This window comes from Marmota marmota, unplaced genomic scaffold (genome assembly GCF_001458135.2).
Source record: "Marmota marmota marmota unplaced genomic scaffold, marMar, whole genome shotgun sequence".
NCBI lineage: Eukaryota > Metazoa > Chordata > Mammalia > Rodentia > Sciuridae > Marmota > Marmota marmota.
This window is the reverse complement of record NW_026000221.1, coordinates 2359774-2376974: the sequence shown is the minus strand read 5'-3', so window position 1 is coordinate 2376974 and position 17201 is coordinate 2359774.

Here is a 17201-nt window from a genome sequence, read left to right as displayed (position 1 = left end):
CAGGGACCAGATGGGAGCATGCATCCCACGGGAGGACACAGCTGTGGATGGCCCAGGTCCCTCTTCAAGGGCTATTCAGGGACAAGCCCCAGGGTGATACGTGGCACAGCCTTCCCTCCACGGTCCCCCCACTTCCTCCTCCATCATCTGTTTATGAGGCGACTTCATCAGGAGATTGCAAAATAGAACTTTCTGCCACCAAAGTCTGACACCTTGTTACCTGAGGAAAACCTCCGTCTTCTTTCCCTAAGGAAACAGCACAAGGAAGGAGCTTCGAATCTGGTAAAGAGGATTAAGTGTAGACACTCAGGAGCAGCCCTGGCTCCGAGGGCGTGACGCTGGAATGCATTAGTAAGCCGGGGGCCTGGCTGTTTCCCCTGAGGTCTCTGAGCTGGGGCCATATTGCTGTCTCTTGGGGATTCCTGGAATGCAGTCCTGCCAAGAAGCAAGGGATTGCACCTGAGGAACATCAGGGTCCCTGGACACAGGTGACTAAGCCCTGTCAGGGACTCTGTACACCTGGTAATGACAGCTCCATTCACCAGGCACTCCCTGCACACAGGCCCAGTGTGCAGGGCTTTCCTGCATTCCCTCATTTGATCCTCACAACAATGCCCCTGGGTGAGCATTAGCCCCATGTAAAGATGCTCAGAGATATGGAGGCTCAGAGAGGTTAGGTAACTTACCTGAAACCACACAGGTAGAGAGGTGCATGGCTGGGATCCCAACCCCTGACCAATAGCAAAGCCCACTCCATCCTCGCCCTTGCATTTAATTCTTTTTAGAAGAGCCTGGTACCCAAATGCTATTAGAAATCTTATAGCATGAACTATGGCTAGGGTATGAGCAATCTGTAAATAGCACCTCAATGCAAATAATAAATTTTTAAAAAGTTAAAACAAAAATATTATACAACTGTATCCCACAGAAGGAAAATTCAACAGTTCATTACCAGAAAGGTGGGGTGGGGGGGATTCAGGAGATAAAGTCTGTAAGAAACAAAGCTCTGTGGAAATAGATAAAAGGGAAAGCTTTGTGCATGTTTTAAAGATAATATATTGTCAAAGTACCTTTCAGAAACTGTGTCCATTTTCCCCAGGGTGACCTGAGGATCGTGCTCCACCATCCTCAAAGACAAGAAATGTCTATGGGTTTGTAAGAGCTCTCATATGCTCTTAGTCTATCATATGGTACAGATTTTTCTATCTGTCCTTGTCTATATTATTCTTTAGATTCCTTTTCTAGAAATTCAGCTTTAATAACCTAGTTTACAAAGTAGCTTAAATCTACCATTAAAAGCAAAAAACAAAAGTCCTGTCACCAGCAAGGACAGCTCTCTGAAGGATTTTAACTGTTTTCCATAATCAAGGATGCCACCCATGTCTGATGAGTGACAGGAGAGGACCCTCTGAAGGGCAGTAAACCTGCTGTGCACCCTGGGGCACACTCAGGGTGACAGCTGGCTGTGGGCCCCACCAGAGAACCAACACCTGCTGCCCCATGTCCAGGGCCCTAGGGCCAGTTGGTAGTGATTGACCCTGGCTTGGGGAGGCTCATGACTTTAGCCTGTAACTTGGCATCCAAATGAGAGCCACGGGGGAACCTGGCCGCATCCTCTCGGGGATCACTACTCCTTGAGAGGCAGCACACGGCTCACTCCAGGCCTTACCCAATCCAGTTCCCCATCACTCTCTCACACACACACACACACACACACACACACCCTGCACATGCCTCCAAAGGACCAGCTGATCAAAATGAGCCTATGCAACTCATTCACAGGCTTTCCCTCCACCTGATAGGGAAAGCGGGGAGCCAACAGCAGGCCTGCCAAGGGCACCCTTCTTGTCCTTCACCCCTGTCATGGGAAAGGGGCCGCAGGGAGAAGTTGAGAAGCACCTGCTCAACTGTCCCCGAGTGTGAGAGGGCTCCCCACAGTGCTGTGTCCTTCCCTCTGTATCATCCTGAGAGGGCAGGGAGCAGCTGCAGAGGCACAAGCTCCCGCTCCCCAAGTTTTATGGAAGCAGCCGCCCTGCCTGGGACCTCAGTCATTACAGCCAAGAGGCTCTGGAAGCAGTGGGTTCTGGTGATTCCAAATGTGACCTGCCCAGGCCAGGACTGGGACCCGCTGGTCACAAGGCTTCTCTGCAAACCAAGGATCCATTCCTTCTCAGGAACAGGGCCTCTGAAGTCCCCTTGTGACTCTGCACTCCCCTTCCCCGTGTTGCCCAGCTATGCAAACAAAGACACGTCTGGGGGAAGAAGGGCTCTCGCTCATATTTAATAACCCTCAAACCTGGCTCCACATGTGGCTATTGTTAGGTAGGTTTAAACAGCAATTACCGAGGTACCTCCTTCCTCCTCAGCAACAATCTAGGCCCTTAATCCAGCTAAGACCCAGAGAGTTTAGGGCTGAGCTCTCCGAGATGAAGGTACCAGCTTAAGCCTGCTCCAGGCTTGGGGGAGCTGGAAGACGGACAATGACTCTCCCTAAATTTGCTCTTTCTTGCCAGTTTGGAAAAAAGCATCCACTTTAAAAAGGAAATTCTTTTTATTTTTAATATTTTAACTGAACCATAATAACTACACCCACTCATGGAGTGCAGTGGGCTATTTCAATACATGTATGCCATATGGTATGCGTGGGATATATATATATACCGGGACAGTTGGAACGTCCATTACCTGAGACACTTATTTCTTTGTGTTGAAAACATTCTTGTGTTGAAATTCTCTTTACTAGCACGCACACGCACGTGCACACACACACACACACACACACAAGGAATCCTTTCTCATTGTCCCTGTGTCCAAGGACTGGAAGGGAGCTCCTCACCACTAGAAGCTTTCCAGCAAGACCTGGAGACCCCTGGCCGTGGATGGTGTGAGATAGTGAGGGGTAGCTGGATGGGGACTGGCAGTCCCTCCTGGCCTCAGGGACCTAGGACTGTGGGATGAATCAGCACCTCTCCAGCTGCCCATCTTTCCAGCCTGGATTTTCTCATCCAAGTTTTCTTAGTATTATTTGATTCTGCTTTATCGCAAAACAATAATGAAAACCATTTGGTGTCAACTATAATCTTGGATATGAGCCCGTTTTCAATCTAAAGAAGCAAAGGAACAGCAGCTAGCGTGTACAGAGCACCACCCTGCCCGGTCCGCAAGGTGCCGGGAACCCACACACCAGCAGAGTGCAAAAACGACAACTCAGGGTGACACAGACTGGGAGTGGATCCCCAGCTCCACCACCCAGCGGCTGCGTGACCCTGGGCAAGTGACTTAATCCTCCAAGCCTTCATTTCCTCCTTAGCAAAATGACAGTAACAATACCACGTTTATGAAGTTGTCATGGTGACTATATGACATGAACTCAGGCATCGATTCCCAAAGTATGGTCCTGGAACCAGCCACATCGGCACCACCCGGAAACTGGTGAGAAAGGCACATTTTCCACCTCAGACACACTGAGTTGGAGCCGCTGAGGGTGGGGCTCAGGGGTGGGGACCTCTCACGCCTGTGGGTGCTTCTCCCACACACTGGGCTTGAGAACCACTGAGTAGTGGACCAGGTGATTAAGAACAAGCATCTGGCGAGTAAGCCACGAGCACCATGGTAGGAATCCAGCTGACCCTCCCTGTCCCTCGATGGACTCAAGACTAGGCGGGGGTGGGTCACTTCTCCAAATCCAAACCACCCAGCGGCAGGACGTCGCCTTCCCACCACCCTGCCATCTTCCCTTTTAAGATCCTAAGGCCAAACCAGTACAGGTAGTGCTCTCCACGGGGCTAACGGAGGCTGGAGTGACAGCTATAAGGCACTCTACACTCTCCTGTATGCAAAGATACGAGAAGAGAAAGTGTCCCTCTGAGTCTCTCAGACCAGAGACTGTTCCTGAGGAGCAAAGGACACGGCAGGCACAGAGGGTTCTCCAGGACACAGCTGCTGGGCACTGCCTGGAACGCCCTGCGTCTCGGCCCTAACAGTAGACACTGGCACTGAGCAGAAAAGGGCGGCGATGACCTGAGGTGAAAATACGGTGATCAGCTGGCCAGAGACACCCAGACTCTGTCCCAGGCCTCGGTTTCTCTGCGTGTGGGCAGGGAGGAGCAAGCACACCGTGCTCCCCACGGGGCTCTGCAAGGGGCTGTTCTTCCCCAGCTGCAGTTTGGACGAAGCCTCTGTGCTTTGTCTGTGCCCCCATCTTCCTACCAAGGACGGGGTCTCCTTGGCACACACTGCACAATCGGGGTACTCCATGCCCCTGCTGTGGGCAGAGCACTGGCCACATCTGCAGCAAGAGCCCAAATGAACAGAGAGGCCCAGGCTGCCTGGGGCAAAGTGACTTAGAAAGGAGAAGACAGTCTGAGCTCTGAGGAGCCCTCTCACAGGGAGCTCATCAAAGCCACCGCGGCTTGCCATGTCACCCAAAATAGATCCCTGGGGTCTCTTCTTCATTTCCAAGAAAGAATCCAAACGAAATTTAACCTGCCTCAGCCCTCAGCCTGGTAAGCACCAAGCTCCAAATAAATGTCTACATAACTGTACACAAAAAGCATCACACTCTGTGCACTGCCCCTGTCTCATCCATAAAACCCAACCACTTCATCAGGGCCTATCCCAGGCTGTCCCAGAGCCTGTGATTCCTCCCTGACTTGTTTGTTCCCAGCTCACCTGCACTCACCACACTCTAGCCATGTTGCCAGTTTTTAATTACACAGGGAAACCAGGCTCTGCCCCACCTCAGGGCCTTTGCATGTGCTAGTCCCTCTTCTGGCCTGCTCCTCACATTCCTTCTCTGTCCTTAGGCCTTAGTTCAAAAGTTACCTCCTCAGAGAAGCCCTTCTATCTAGACTGGGTCCTTCCTGGTATCTTCCATCTCCTGTTTATCTCTTTAATGGCACTCTTTATAATGTGCCCTTATCTTTTAGTCTCTCTTGTATTTTGTGCAACTATGCTCCACCCCTCCAGTGAAATGTCAGATCCAGTAAAGTGCAAAGTATGTCTGTCCTGCTCACCCACATCTTCTCAGTACCTGGCACTCTGTAGGTACAACATAAACATCTGTGGAATGGGTGAGTGAGTGAGTGAGTGAGTGAATGAATGAGTTGCCAGAGAAAAACAATCATCACCATCATCCAAAAGTAATGAGGAGAGGGACAGAGCCAGGGGTCTCGAGGTCTTGCTGGAAAGCTTCTAGTGGCGAGGAGCTCCCTTCCCCTCTTCAACTTGACGTGGAGTCCAAGCAGGGCAGGCCTCTGTCTCCTGCACAAAGGCTGGAGGGGCAGACAGGATAGCACTAGAGAGCTCACCATAAGGCTGATGGTGACATTCTGCCATGCCTGTCACCAGCTACGCCCAAAGCAGGGCATCTCAAACAACCAGTGGTCCATGGCCACCATATGCAGCTGTGTTCTGAGCCCTGAGCGAGGAAACACTCCCTTCCCAGCCTGCCTTGTTAAGACCTATCGTAGGTCAAGGTCAGGGGTCGGGGAAGGGCACCCAGGAGAGGACAGAGCCATCTGCACCACATGGCCAACCAAAAGATCCCCCTCAGGAGCCTGGTCTCATCCCGTGTAACCTGGGTGGCACCACCTCGAAGCAGCCTCACACCCTGTGCCCAGCACCCTGGACAGACCCCAGCCCATATCTCCAGTCTGTGAGTTCCTCCAGGCAGACATCTGCCAGACGGGGCTGGTCCTCGTTGTAATATTTGCCTTTCGTGGGAGTCCCAGCTTCTCCCTCCCAGACTTGTATTTGAAACAAGCCGTGATGGATGTTCATACTAATAGGAAGACCAACAGCTGGTCGCCATTTATTTATGCAAAGAACCTCAGGCCAGGAGAAACTTCTACATACCTCATCACCAGCTAAGACCCATCCTTGGCCAGGCACCTGCCAGCCGTGTGTGACTGCCCACTAAACCACAGCCATCACTCCCCATGATGAGCCTACAGATCCCAAACTGAGGGGATGAAGAGGAGGGGACTTGTCTTGGGACTGTGTGCTCCCTCACTTTGCGGCCTTAGCCTGCAGTATTTATATAGCAGCTCTGGCCTGCTCAGCCAGAGAGCTCCATTAGGAGGATGTAAATAGCTCTCGGCTCTTCAAAGGCCAGAGCCAGCCATTCTGTGAGGTCCTGGTCAGTCTGCCAGGGCCTTGCCTTCAGGCCTTATTCATCTTCCTGATAACTTCCATAAAGGGCCAAGCCTGCCTTTTTGGTATGCAGGGCTTGCCAAGAACAGCCCCGGCGGGATTTTCACAAGAAATTGGCGTTTGCTGAGCTCCTGCTGTATACACAATTCTGTCCCGGTCACTCCAGGCATGGGAGAGAAAGCAGAAAACACTTCTCTATTTTGTAGGAAATAAGACGCACATGGATAGGAAACACTGAGTCAAATCACCAGAAAACCTCAGGAAACAGAAGCAGAGACACAGAGGCATGGCAGGGTGAAGCAAGGACACGTGGCCCAGCACCAGGACACAGACTTTGTGTACAGGTGTATACAGGTGTATGCAAGGAGCACCCTCAGAGGGGACTAAGCAACGGCTTCAGGCCAAAGAAAGCCTTCCTTTCCTGCCCACACTAGGATTCAGACTGCAAAGGCAGGGTCCCCATCCCTCTCAGGGCACCTCACAGCATCCCTGTGGGACAGGTGGTGCAGACATGACTAGGCCCAGGGATGCCGTGACTTGCCCAAGGTCACACAGCAAAGCAGTCGCAAATCTGAAACGCAAAGCCAAGTCTTCCTGCGCAGGAGCCTGTCCCCATTCCCTTCTCCACCTGGCTCTCTTCCCACCAGTGCCAGCTGCCAAAACTCCAGGCTGTTTGGACAGTTGAAGTATATATAGCACACAAAACTTCAACCAAGCAGGAGACTCCACGGGAGCAAAAGATATATGGCATAGGACAATTTCTCCAATGTCTCCAAGGTGGCAGGAGAATTCACAGAGTGAAGACAACAAGAACTCAAGAGGGAAACTATTTAAGTTCTTGTTGAGAGAGAACAGGAAGAGGATGTGTCCACAGAGGAGCGCCATCAGCCCCCAATGCAAATGAGGCTGCTCTGTCTGGATGCCCAGCAGGGGAAGAGCTGGGGGCCTCTGATGAGTGAAAAGCCCAGGTTGTGCTCGAGCCTGCTGTAGGAGCCCAGGGACATCTAGGAAGCCACACACACACACACACACACACACACACGTACACACACACAGCCTCTGGACTCACAAATACACCTGTAAGGGCACAGAACAATATCAGGCGAGACCCATGGTCTACCAGGGAGCCTCGTTTGCCCTGCAGATCCTCCTCACCCCCTGGACCCCTCTGTGTCCCCTGCAGGACCACCCTATATGAGAAATGCATCCCTGGGCTTCCTTGCCTTGGAGTCAATGGGGAGCCCCGTGGCTGAGCAAAGCAAGGGAGAGGATGAGGCTGCAGTCTTTGTTTTCCCAGCTCCAGCTCCTGCCACGGGGCCTGGAAACTGATCACCTCCCTTGGGTCAAAGGGCTGGCTCCTCTCCAGGTGCTCACTCTCTTCCTCCAGGTCTGGTGCTTTGAGTTCAAGGTGAGAAACAGCCCCTGCTGGAGCAGGCCGGGGAGGGAGGGCGTGCACCGCTTTCTGGACGCCTGGTAAGGGATGTCGAATGTTGGTACCTGGCATTTATTTACATAAGGTAAATTATCATATATAATTTATAGACTGTCCCCAGGGTCAAACCTCCTCGAATCATCCTGGGAGGAAGATGCTGACGGTTTCTTCTAAAACCAAACCTGAACTGACAGCAGAGGTTAACGGGGTAGGCCGTGGAGGAGGGAGAGTCGGGCACCGCTACCTGAGCTCAGGAGTTTATAGGGACTTCAGCCTTTTCAGTAATTCTCGGCCGGGTGTTTACTTTTGTTTATTGTGGGAAATTTCAAGCACAAATGAAAACAGAAAAGCACAGCAAGTTCCCAGCTATCCACTGCCCAGGTTCAAGAGTCCTGAGTTCATGCCACGCTCCTTTCAACCACAGCCTGCCACTCCCCAGCCACAGATTATGTCAAAGCCACTCCAAGACATTGTGGGCCTTAAACGTACAAGAAAACCAGATTTCTATGTTGCCAGGGTGATTAAATTCAATTAAAAGTAAAGGAATTCTCAACACGAGCACTTTTGAAGGTGAGGAGCCAGGTCTTTGTGTTTAGTTTAGACCAGATCAATGTTTCCCCTCCAGATGGCCCTTGTACCAGGGCTCCGAGGCTGACCAGGTCATTGTGCTGGTCCCTCCAGTGGACTGGGTGCAGCCAGCACTGGTTGTCTCTGGACTTCTCCCAGATGTTGAGCATCTCATTATTGACACAAAGCTACAGGAATGCCTCCCATCTGCTTATGGGCTTTGCTCTACCTATTTTTGTCAGCTTTTTTAGTTCTTCCTTTGCAGAGGTGAGGATTTACTTTGTGACTTTCATTCCATATTGTTACATATGGTTGTAGACTCTTCCTCTTCCTTGCAGTAGAGTATTCCACTGTGTGAAGTTATACCACAATGCATTTATCCCTTATACTCTTGGTGGGAATTTGAGTGGTTTCCATTTTGGAACTATTACAAATGGTGCTATAATGGATATTCTAATAGAAGACTTTTGATGTTCCTAAGCACCATGCATCTCCATTGGGTATACACCTAGAAATGAATAGCTAGATCTAATAAGGTATATTTTTAATGTTAGTAAATGCTGATAGTTTTCCAAAGTATATGAGATTTCTAGTATTCAACATCCTTGCCAACAATTGTTTTTTTTTCCCCCTGGGTTGGTTTGTTTTATTTTAGTCATTCTTGTGGATGTGTAGTGTATCATTATGTTTTTGTTTTTGTTGTTCAATTGCTTGTTTTGTAGTACTGGAGATTGAATAATTGAATCAGCTCTACCACTGATCTACATCCCCAGTCCTTTTTATTTTTTTATTTTGAGACAGAGTCTCACTAAGCTGCTGAGGCTGGCCTTGAACTCACAATCCTCTTCCCTCAGTCTCCTGAGCCACTGGAAGTACAGGCGTGCACCTCGGCGCCCAACTCATTGTGGTCTTCATTTGCATTTACCTGATGACGATCAGATCTGGAAACTTTTTCATATCTTGTTGACCATTTGCATGTCCTTTTATGAAGAACCTTGCTAAATCCTTTGCACATGTTGATAATAGATTCTATTTTCTCATCAATTTTTAAATTTTGTATAGAAGACATTTGTCAGTTACAGATTTTGCCTATGTCTTCTATTCTATAGCTTGCTTTTTCCTTTTTCTAATAATACCTTTGAATAGAAAGAAGTCTGAACATTTGATATGGTCTGATTTATAAATTTATTTTCTTGTATGATTAACAGTTTTGGGGTCTTACTCAAGAAATTTCTGCCTACACTGCAAAGACTTTTTTTTTTTTAGCATAAAAACACCTATTGGAAATTGGGAAATAAAAGCCTTAAGAAGCCACTAACAGGGATGTCAAATCAACAACATCAAGAAGCAATTATTATGTGGACCTCAATAGAAAGACAAACCCCTGATTTTGTGATTTCCTTGTCAGAATCCACTTGTAAGGCCAAGGTTCTTCTTACTTGCACAGGTGAAAACAGAAGGCACCTCAGCCTGAAATTATTCCCATCCAGAGAAAAATGTAAGAGCTTAGAATACTTTTTACACTAAAAAAAAAACTGAATACTTAACAATATGCCCATGACCATTTGCATATCCTTTCAGCAAAGATGAAAGCAGGAATTCTTGAACCAAAAGACCTAAAGAAAAAAAAAATGCTAACATTGAAATGGAAAGGGCTCCACAGAATAAATATACTATACAAAGAAGTTGCTGTCCTGTATGAAAAAGTTTCTAAAACTTCCACCAGGGGGCCTTTCTCCCACTGAGAACATCAAATGCAAACATGATTAACACACTTAGAGGTCTCATCAGCACCAAATATATTAATCCAAGTAATTTTAAAAGCATTTGTTGAAATGACAAACTTTCCTTTGAAAACCAATGTTCTCACTGTTTAAACAGCAATAAATCTGAAAGGTCACAGTGGCTCCTAAATCCAAACCTCTACTCAGATCTTAAAAACAAAGCAAAACTAAGATCAACAAGGGAGGCAGAATTCTACACATGACCTATGCCTTCAGCATTACTAGGAGCCAGATAAGATTATAAATTTTAAATTACATGTAAGTTGAGGAGTATCAAGTGCCCAACAGAGTACCCAGTACAACTGCCAACCTATGACAGTGAAGGGCAAGAAAGGGGAGTCTTAAGCAAGTCCATGGGGAAAAAAGGAGAAGGGAGTGGAGGGCATTGGTAAAACAGACTAGATCACCCCAGAAAGGAAAAATCCAATGCTAAATGCAAAATAATAAACATAAGTCTGAACTCTAGTAGCTCAGAGTACTGGCTACAAGGAAGGTAATTAAGAGTGAGTAGGGTCAGAAATAGCAATGTCAGAGAAGCACTGCTTTGGGAAGAAGAAAATAAATCGAAAAGAGATGTTACCCATTAGGGATTTGATAATAAATAAAAATAATAAATTAAATATCCTACGGGAAAAAAAAATAAGAGAAACCAAAGACAAGAACCCTGCCACACACATACATCACCACTATGCATTTCATAAACTGCACTTCCCTATACCGACAGGAGAGGGCACTCTTGAAATAGGCACTCACCACAAGATGCCCAGTAAAGGGGGAATTTGGACTAACTCTATACTAAGGTGAGAGTGTACTCTATACTAAACATTTCACCTGACGAAATGGCCCACCCCCAAAAATCAACCATGAAGTAGAAGTAAACCATGAGATAGGTTTACTTCTATTTACTTTAAATGCTTTAAAAGCAAGCATTTAAAGGTTTCTTTAAAAAAAAAAAACTACAATAGACATAAAAACTAAGAATAAAAAAAGACATTCAAAAAATCATGAATATATGCAATGTGAATTGATCAATTTCAGGAAATAAATTGAAGAAAAGGTCAAAACAGTCTTAGAAATGAAGAATGAATTACAAGGTATCCAAAAAAATTGATTCAATTGAAATTTTAATGAGGGACATAAAGAAAAGTAGTAAAATAAAAACATAATGAAATTTAATTAGGAAAAATTTTTAAAACAGCAGAAAGGAAGTGGTTGAAACAGAAGACAGGCAAAGAAGGTCCAACCTATGTATAAATGGAGACCACAAAGAAGAAAAACAAAACAATAGGACAGAAATAATATTTGGAAATATGATCCAAGAGAACTTTCTAGAAATATGATAGATCCTAAATCAATATATTAAAAAGGCCCACCATATGCCTTGAGAAATTGATCTGGAATTATCGAGTCCAAGATATACCCTAGTAAAACTATGATACTTTGATAACAAAGAAAAGGTTGTCAGTACCTCCATGAAAAAACTTCAAATTCTTATTCATGTGAGAAATCTAGGCTGATCCATAAAGAAGAATTAAAAATCTCTAATTCTTAATGGCATTTGCTGGTAAATGGATGGAACTGGAGACTATCATGTTAAGCGAAATAAGCCAGACCTAGAAAGTCAAAGGTCAATTATTTTGTCTGATAGGAGGACACTAGTCCAAAATAAAGTGGGGGGAGGGAGAAAGATTCATGGACTAGATGAAGGGGAATGAGGGGGGAAGAGAAAAGGGACATGATAAGGGAAGAACAGTAGACCTAACATTCTCAAATACATACATGAATATATCACAGTGAATCTCACCATTATGTATGTCCACAAGACACTAACAAAAAAAAAAAGGAAAAAAACTGTAAATAGCAGAAAGATTAATGGAGTAAAGGGAAGGGAACAGAGGGAGGGAGGAGATTTGGGAAAGGGGAAGCACTAGGGACTGAATTAAGGCAAATTATATTCTGTGCTTTTATAATGATGTCAAAATGAATCCTAATGTTATGTATAACTAAAAAGAACCAACAAAAAAGTTTGAATTTTACAATTTTTTAAAGAATAGCAATGTAGGCGGACATCAAACTTCCTGAAAACCACACCTATAAGCAGGCAAGAGGAGAGCAGCATTTTCAAGGCTCTGGAGGAAAGAGAACACAAGCCTGGGGCTTCATTCATAGGCAGGATTCTGCCAACCAAGAGCTAACAGGGCCAGGGGGCTGGGGAGGGGGAGCTTCAGCAGAAGAACTGGTGGTGGTCAGTGAGATGAAAACAAGCAGGGTCATGGTGTCAGAGGAGTCTGTGAACGTGACACATGCTGACAAAGGAGAAAGAATATCACCTTAAAAATGATAACAAAGGGGACAGGACAGGGTAAGGTAAAAGAGAGTGTGACCATTGATTGTTATTGAGGTGACAAGTGAAGATCGAAGGGTACCATGTAAAACTGACAGGCCACATGGTCAAAGTTAAGTAAGGAAAGGGGGACTGCAGGCCTTATAAAAGGTATCAACACGAAGGCAGCAGCTAGATCGCAAATGCAAGCACTTCTACATACCAAAAGAATTTATAGACAACCGTGAAAATACGTCAGTAAATAAAGCATCACACATAGTCCTAAGCTAGTATCTCACTGGGAAACCCTAGAGACAACCCCACTGGAGGAATGAACCAGGCATAGGACCCACCTGTCCACCATGCACTTTGTTCTGGAAGTATTAGAAGAGGCTTGAGAATTAGGAGAAAAGGAAAACTAACTCTACTGCAGGAGATAGGATACCTAGAAAAACCTAAGAATTAAAGGTAAAACTCAGAACTTCTCAAAAATTATTTCATCTCCGAGTCCCTTTCCACTCTTAAAAACTGTTGTGGACTTCAAAGAGTTTTCCTTTATGTAACTTATTTCCATTCATATTTACTGGATTAGACATTTAAATTGGAAAATTTTCAAATTTTTATTAATTTTAGAGTAATAATGAGGGTGTGAACATAAACAGCATATTTTTAAATAGCCATAAACAAAAACTTCCAATAAAAATAATACCATTTTTATACATTTCTTTATTGTTGAGTTTTCTACAAAAAAAAAACTGGCTTTTCATATCTGCACCTGCATTTAATCAGCTGAGATAGCATATGTTATGTAGCCTCTGGAAAACTCCACTATTCATTCAAGAGAACAGAAGTTAAAAGGGCAAATTGTGTCTTAGCATCATTATGAAAGTAGTTTTGGCCTATCAGGAACCAGGGTACCCAAACCACATATTGAGAGTTATCAGATTAACACAATCAATAAAATAGTTCATCAAAACTCAATAGCCTTTTTAGGCACAAATAATAACGAGATATAATAGAAGAGGAATCCACATTTATAATAGCAATGGTTGATTAAATTCTAAGGAATAAATCTAACTAGAAATATCAAAAACCTTTATAAAGAAAACTTCTAAAAAATATACAAAATATCACACTTCTAAAAAATATAAAAGTAGACTTGAGTCAATTGAAAAGACAACCTTAGTTCCTGGCCAGGATATGTCAAGATCATTAAGATGTTGGTTCTCCTTTGGCTAATTTACAAACTTAATATGATCCCATTAAAAATTCTAAACAAACTTTTTCTGGAGCTAGACAAGTTGATACTATGCAAAAAATAGCATGCAAAATTTGAAATCCTGACATCTTAACTCTGTGGGTGAGCTATAAGGAAACAGCATGCTCATACATCGCTGATAGAAATGCATATAATACAACTCCTGTGAAGAAGAAATTGGCAATACTGACAAAATTATCTACTTATTTACCTTGACCTAACAATCTAACTTCTAAAAATTGCCCTGATGATATACTACCTCTAGCAATAAGAATATACATACATATGAGTTTATTCATTCCAGCATAATACTGAAAGCTACCTAAGTTCACTAATATAGGAAATTGGTGGGATATGTTACATATATACAATGAAATAATATGCTGTTTTTAAAAAAATGGGAAAGAATCCTATGAACTAATGTGCAGTGATTTTTAGAATATATTGCTAAGTATGTGTGTATGTGTGTATTACCTTGCAATATATAAGCAAGGTGCATATATATGCAGGGTGTAATTAATACGCATGTTAATTTTTGTAAAAGAGGGGAAACAGGAAAATATACATCTGAGTACTTATTTTTGCAAAAACAAAACCTAGGAAGGAAAAGCAGTCAACACACTTTGTTCAAAACTTATGGAGGGCTGGGGATGTGCTCAAGCGATCGCGTGCTCTCCTGGCATGCGTGCGGCCCAGGTTCGATCCTCAGCACCACATACAAACAAAGATGTGTCCGCCGAAAACTAAAAAAATAAATAAATATTTAAAAAATTCTCTCTTTCTTTCTCTCTCTCTCTCTCTCTCTCTCTCTCCCCCCCCCCCTTTAAAAAAAAACTTACTGAAAAAGGATACTCAGAAAAATGACCCTTCTTTCAAATCCCTTTCATTCCACCTTTCCACCACTTTCTTACTCTCTGGTGGTAACCAGTTGTTTTTGTTTTGGGGTTTTCTGGGTTTTCCTTCCTATGGATTTTTTTTTTTTTGCAAAAATTTACAAACACATGTATACTTCTTTTGTATGGCTTTGACTTTTGGAAGTTTATTCATATTCTACAGAACCAAAAATAAAATTAAATCAAAAAGGATGAGAGGAACAAAAAACCAAAATTGAAAGCAAACAGAAGCAAATGTGCTGAACTGTATTTCAAATGAATCTAATCATGAGAAAACATCTTTCAAACCCAAATTAAAAACCATACTGAAGGGCAAAAGAAATAAGAACTAATCCAAGGAATTTTTGAACAAAGCACATTGTCTTCCCTCCATATAGAGGAAGAAAAAAAACCCTGCAAACTAATAGTGAAGTCTTTCAATTAAGCTTATTTTCATAGCAGCCTGGAAGTGCCAATTTTGAAACAATCTTCTGCACAGTCTAGGAGGAGCAGAATATGAGTAAATGTATCTGGTAGTGAGAGCCAGGGTTCTTACTATGGAAGAAGGGAGATTCAAATATGGGAAGAGGGAGGGCAACAAAGAACCTGTGGGATGAGATGGAATCAGGCATAACAGCATGAAATCATAGAAATACGGGTATATGTATTCAAATATGCATATATAACTCCAGATGTGTATAGGTATAGGTAGGTGTAATTTATATATTTTAAATATAGGATGGATGTAATCCTATAATCCCAATGGCTCGGGAGGCCAAAGCAGGAGGATTGCAAGTTCAAAGCCAGCCTCAGCAACTTAGGAAGGCTCTAAGCAACTCAGCGAAACCCTGTCTCTAAATAAAATATTTAAAAAGGGTTAAGTGCCTCTGGGTTCAATCACAGGTACAAAAAAGAAAAAAAGTGCTAGGATGAGTAGGGACATGTGTGTACATCCATCCTAAACTTGAAGGGGCTTAGAAGCAAGGACCCCCTCAAGCTTAGGAACCAGGGCCCCTCAGCAACACAGCTGACCTCAGGACTAGGACAGGGAAGGGACAGGTGAGCCTAGAACATCTTGGTAGCGCCAGAAACTAAACAAGTACTGAAAATAATGAGGATGACATGTCAAAAGGAGGCAGAAGCCAAGTCTGAAGGGGACCTCACTGGATAAATCTGGGATGATTTGAGCACAAACTAATTATAGAAATAAGTTATAACCCATTGAATAATGGGTTTGATATTGAATAATGGGTGATAACATATTATAAATCTGTGAGGCTATACTGAATCATCAGCAGCAACAGCAGGGCGGGAAGGGAAGGAAAATAGAGAGGGAGTAGGAGTGTTCTTCACCAGAATGCTGATAAAAATGTGAGGAATAGTGGAACTACCATTTTGTGACCATTGGCAAGATTGATGCTAAATGGAAGGGGAGTGATTGATGAAAACAAATATTTGCATGTCTGAGCGCCACCCCCCACCCCCCTGCAGACTGATCATTAGTTCAAGGAAAAACAGTAACCAGTGTAGTAACCAAACCCTGTGACCTGGAAATCAAAGTCCACATCACTGCTAAGGGGCAGATAGGTAGCATGTGCCCCTGATATGATATCTTGAAGGATACATTGTTCCAGCCAGCAATGTATAATCTGAATCTAACCAGGAAAGAACATCAACAAACCCAAATTGAGGAGCATTCTATATTCTGGCCTGTTCTTCAACAAAACATCCATGACATGAAAGACAAAGGCTGAAAAGCCATCCCCAGTTGTGACCCTTATGTGATCACAGATGCACTGTGTGATTATGGCCTTGTACCAAAAGGAAAATTTTGAAATGTGGACTGTAGAGTAAGTAACATAGGGTTAAAATTAACCATTCCATGGCAAAAGGCCTCCAATTCTAAAGGCCTCTAGAAATCTTGGTTTGGCAAATGCGCCGACATATCCTTCCCCCACAGCCATGTAACATCTTCCCTCAGCAGGGAATAAGCACGTGTTCTAAGACGGGCAGTGTGAGAGGGCTACCCCGGAATCGTCAAGTTTAATCTTCCATATGACTTAAGCGCTTCCAGACTTTTCTACAGTGGATGCACTTGGCAAGAACATCCCCCGTAAGATCCCCAGGAGAAGACTTGGCCATTGTGGAGGCCTAAAGTCAAAGGGTGTGGTCTTCTTCTGACCCTCAGCCAAAATGGACATGATCCAGAAGGCAAAAACCCAAAAACTCTCCCCAGCTGAAGCTCAATGACCTGTGTAGGTCTGGCAGCAACCCCAGGCCTCAGTAAGCCCCTGTGACCACCACCCACCATCCTGGCCAGCCAACAGGAGCTGTGGGCAGCCTCCCAGTGACTCATTCAATAGAAAATGGGGGAAGGGAGAGGAAATGGGAAATGATGATCACTCCCATTCAGATGCATTTCTCTTCCTGGAGATTTATTCTGGATTATTGCATCTGATACCATTCACATACCGAGAGTGGCTTTTGTGCAGAAAACAAAAGGAAAACGTGAAGAGTGCTTTTCTTCCATTTTATGTTCTTAGAGATTTATTTAGTTGGATTATATCTGGCATCGGTACGCCCACGGCTCCGTCAGACTGCATTGGCAGGAGAGAAGACAGACCCAGAGAGGAGTTTGCATTTTCCACATCTTCAAGTCCCTGCAGCAGTTCTGGAATTTCACAATGTTCTCTCCCCCAGCCAGGTGAACACCAAATGATTCCAGTGGGGCAGGCAAGGGTGAGGGAGGAGGCAGAGAAAGGGGACGTGGAAATTCAGAGAGCAGGGCCTGACATCTGCGATGACAGCTTTG